Raw genomic sequence first — 5014 nt, 5'->3', positions numbered from 1 at the left:
ACAATGATTAGTGGGTCATAAAAAACTATATGTATTAAATCACCAGTAAGAATCTGATGGTACCTCTTCCTTAAATAGGGCTTTTTGATGTTGTTGTTTACCTACACATATAGTTACACAACATGATGGCATCATTAATGGCTCAATCAAGAGCCCAACAATAAAAAAAGCAGCATTTAAATTAACATTATGGACACAGTAGCCCTCCCACCAAAAAGGAGTAGTGCACTTATGTTCATGTTTACTATCCTAGGGATTGACACTGTCATGTACAATGTGATATGGTAGTGTAGGTGTTGTTCCTGGATCAACAAATCTCATGCATGTCCAGATTCAACACCGCAAGTGACCAGTTATATTGTAGTGATGTCATAGTTTAGCGACATGGAAACGCCACAACACCACACCAGTCACCAAACCATAACCCTAACCCCATATTCCAAACCCTACCTACAGAGCCAAAACCCTAACCACCCAATTTTTTGTATTTTTTCCTGCATGAACATCAGCAGTTTGTTATTGTTATCTTTGCAACGTGGAAAAAAAGCGACTGGTCAGATGCAATGTTGATCCTGGACAAACATTAGAACCACTGTCACTACAATATTAAAACTGCTTTGTACATTTTTCTATGCATGTACGCATGTAGAATAAAAGAGATATCTGAAAATACCAGAGGTACATTTAAAGCTTTACTTCAGCTTATTTGAATCATTGAAATTGATTTCTCAACTATTCAAGAAGTTCATGCTGCAGTTTTCTTGTATTTTTTAATCCATTAGGACTCATTTAATAGCTGTTTGTGCATGGTGTGCATGTACAGTGTATGGCTGAAAAGCAAACTGAAATTGCTAGCATTAGCTGATGAATTAGCACTCCAGTCTCTGATCTGTGTATGGGCCTACAAAATTATAAGATGTTCTATTTGATGTTCTAGCGGTAGTGTAAGTGGTATTTCCAATATCAGAAAATAGTAACCCACTCAGTTAAAAGTTTAAGAGCTAAATTCAGTAGTGGCACCTAGCGCTGTTATGCTAGCTTAAGAGCCATAACCTAACATTAGTTTGATTTATTATAGGGTGATCAACCGTCCTCTTTTCCCTGGACATGTCCACTTTTCACGTTCTGTCCAGGGTGTCTGGGGGGAATTTCGAGATTGATAAAAATGTCCGGGTTTTCCTATATTCCGATAGAGGACCCATGTTTGTGGCGTCATCCCCGAACTGCTGCTTTGTGAGTGCTTGTTCTGCGCTCATTGACGGGACAGACAGCGCGCAGCAACGCGCCTAATGATGTTTAAAAGATCCCAAAGTGCAAGTGCATCTTTCAGACAAACTGTAAAAGAAATTTCCCTCATACCGACCCAGTACTGGTAATTTTTGTTATGCAGATGAGGCATTATTTCTGTAACATTGTTTAATTCCAGAGGCTTTTAAATTATTTTTTTTGCACTTGTTGACTTGTAAAAGCCTATATGACTTTTTTAAATCTTTTTTTTATTTCACAATTCAATAACCACACAGAGAAGGCATTGTTTAAATATGTTAAATATGTTTCTTTAAGTCCTCTTTTTTGGAAATCAAAATATGGTCACCCTAATTTATTACTAACAATTAGTCAATATGATATGTTGATACCAGCTGAGAGACATAATAATAGGAACACTACCACACTGACTCATCGCTCATCCCTAACAAAAGGGTAATGCAGTGAGCATTTTCAGATTTATCAGATTTAGTTTATGCTGCTACCGTGGATGCCTCACCAGGTAACACATTGCCTTTGTAACTTGGGAAAGTCTGTCTTTCAGATGAGAAAAGGGCGCCTTTCGTGACTATGAAAGGATAAAGACTGCCATGTGATAGCTCTCAGTTGTTACTGAACGTAACAAAAGAGCCTTATTGTAATCCTTGCTGTGACTGATGCTTATAGTCAGCTGTTTCTTTAAGCATACTTAAGTGGTATGAACACCACAGAGGGTAATTTACCTGAAATAAGTCTATTATGTTCAGCTAAAGTTACAGACTGATCAGATTTTCTAATGTCTCTTCAGTGGCTAAATGGAGCAAAGGGAGACACAGGCAGATATTCTGACACTTCACATCCATCACATCAGGATACATTCCTTTGCAGAGCAGCTGTAGTGATTCTTCTGCTGTGCAGTGTAGTGTCACAGTTTGGAGCAATGCAAAGCAACATCTGTAGATCATCACGGTTACTTCATTTTAGACCTGAGTGAGAGTCCATAGTTTAAGCTCCATCTCCATTGCAGCATTCGCCTAGAGGCACTTTATGTTGTAAGATATAGACCCTTCACTAACAGAGAGAAAACCCCAATAATATCACAGTTGGCGACAGTAGGAAGGAAAAACTCCCTTTTAACAGGAAGAAACTGTGGTCATTACGTTTCCAAATGCAGAGACAGATGGGGCAGCAGGAATCATGTGTATCAAGACTTTATTTACCAAAAAAAAGTGGAAATAGTACACGAGGGGAAATGCCTGAGATTAATAATAACTAATGATTAATGATTAAATGTAGAGAGTGTAAAGAGATGAGTGAAGAAGAAATATTCAGTTTATCATGGGAAGCCCCAGCAGCCTAAACAAAAACAAAACAACCAAAGGAGAGGACATAGAGACAAGCATAAAAAACAGACTATGGGAAGCTACTGGAGAGCGCAAAAAGAGTGAGGTAGACCAAAGCAACAAGGTTGATCAAAGGGCTTTGAAGTTAGTTACTAGAAAAAGAACTCGAAAAAGAAACTAAATTAACAACAGACCACAATATAAAAAACCCGGTGGGAATCAAATTGAACTTAAATTAAAAACCAAGGTAAAAATGTGAAGGACTAACAGTATCTGGGTAAAAGATCTAAGTGCTCTTTTGGGGTTATATACATTGAAGAGCTTGGTGAAATAGCTGAGTGAATATTATAATCAATATGAAAATGGACAGGCAAACCTGCTAAGACTGAAGTGATGTGATCGTGCCCTTCTAATACCCATTAAAAGACGTGGAGCATCTTTTTGGATTAACTGCAAGTGATGGAGAGACAAGTGTTGAGACCCAAATGCAAAGAATTGCTTTATTCCAAACTAGAGGTGATAGAGGCATAAATGTAAAAAGTGCTTGCGACAGGAGGTGATATGATTATTGTTTTTTTTCTCTGTATGTATTATTGTAGGGTCTACCTTACAATATAAAGCACCTTGAGACTCTTGTTGTGATTTGATGCTATATAAATAAAAGTGAATTTAATTGAAATTCCATATAACTGATAAAAACTGGTGTTATCATCTGTGGTACTTCCTTCTCTAATTTAGGAGTACTATCTAAAAACACTTCATGATTTCGAACAGTGGGGGGACAATAAGAAGCAAGAGGGCCAAAGATATCAGTTAACCCATCCAAAGGCATACAACTTTTAAAATTAAGTATATCAACATTTTGATTTAATGAGTCTTTGACATAGTCAGCTGTTTCTTTAAGCATACTTAAGTGATTGTAGACAGTTAAACAGAGGCTGCAGTGGGAGAGAGGCATCCAATTCAAGACAGAAGTGAATTTGGATGTCATCAGCATAACCATGAAAGGGAATACTGTATTTCCTAAAAATTGGATCCATGACACCACAACAAATAGAGACAGATGAAGTGGAGTATTCACTGTGGCTACAGAAAAAGACCTCTCTGACAAATATAAGTTAAATAATGACAAAACTGTGCCTTTACAACCAATAATAATGTGTTCGTGTTTTGACAAAAGAATCTTGGGATTGACTATGTTAAAATGTTAAAACGTTTTTCCATTTTTTTGGCCATAAAAGTTGGTTCAGATATTGGTACGTAGTTAAAAATAAATATTGTAATTAAGATGTTTCTTTTTAATAATAAGTTGCACAACAGAGCTAAAAATAATTAAACGAACTCAGAGCTTGTGTCTATTCCAAGAAATCATGTTAGACAGAAAAGCAGATTTTCAGCATTAACGGTCCTCTGATATTCTGGTAAACAGTCACTCAGAAACCCTAAAGACACCTGGAGTTTGCCCTTCTTCCACTTTCTGGTTTTATGGTGGCTGTAACTCAAGTGGAAAAGGAGATCATCTACTAATCAGAAGGTTAGTCCAAAGTATTCTTGAACAAGATACTGAACCCTGAGCTGCCCCAGTTTAAATGTCGATACGAGCCTCAGTGGGTGAATGAGGCATGTTGCATTCATTTAGTAATGGATTAATTGATTGCTGGTGTGTACAACGTTTTGGTCTCTAGGGTGAAAATACTGCAGTGATCCCTTGTGCTAAGATCGGAATGACAGCTCTATAAAGCACATGGTACTGGAGTAATTGCAGGGTTTAGCCCTAATGTGTATGGCACTACAGTTACTAACCATGTTTTGTGGAAAGGGTGACAATCTAGGATTTATTACACTGTGTTATTTGTTTGAAAACATTTTCATCTTCCCATGCCAGGCAGGTTTTGCACAGTCTCACTATCTTTACCCAGTTTGTGGTACAGACAGTGCAACACTCAACCCTGCAGTTGTTGCTCCACTGCTGGAGGTGGTCCTTGACTTGGCAGCAGATAAAAAGTCATTTTTTACTTCCCCCGCAGTCTGAGATTAATTAAAATGCATGGTAGCTGCACCAGTTTCTGTTCATAATTTATCCATAACCCAAGACACTAAATAATAATAATAATCCTGCTTTAAAGAGGTGTAACTTTGAAAAATTCATGATAGATTAATGAAATGTCTGTTTGCATCTTATTTCAAAGCCCAAGGCGCTTTTGTGCACTTTGGCCGAACTCAGAATTCCCGATAATGAGAATTCATTTCAGCTTATGCATTGGCATCAATTATGCGTTGTATGCATGTGGATTTACTAAATGTGTTTGGGGGTTTTGTTCATGTGAGGTTGAGAGGGTGGGTGTCCTTGTTTGAAGTTGGGATTGACCCAACCATTAAAGCAACAAACATTCTCCATGTGGGCAATGTGATATTTAAATAAAAGA

This window comes from Oreochromis aureus, linkage group 15, assembly GCF_013358895.1.
Source record: "Oreochromis aureus strain Israel breed Guangdong linkage group 15, ZZ_aureus, whole genome shotgun sequence".
NCBI lineage: Eukaryota > Metazoa > Chordata > Actinopteri > Cichliformes > Cichlidae > Oreochromis > Oreochromis aureus.
This window is presented reverse-complemented; position numbering follows the sequence as displayed.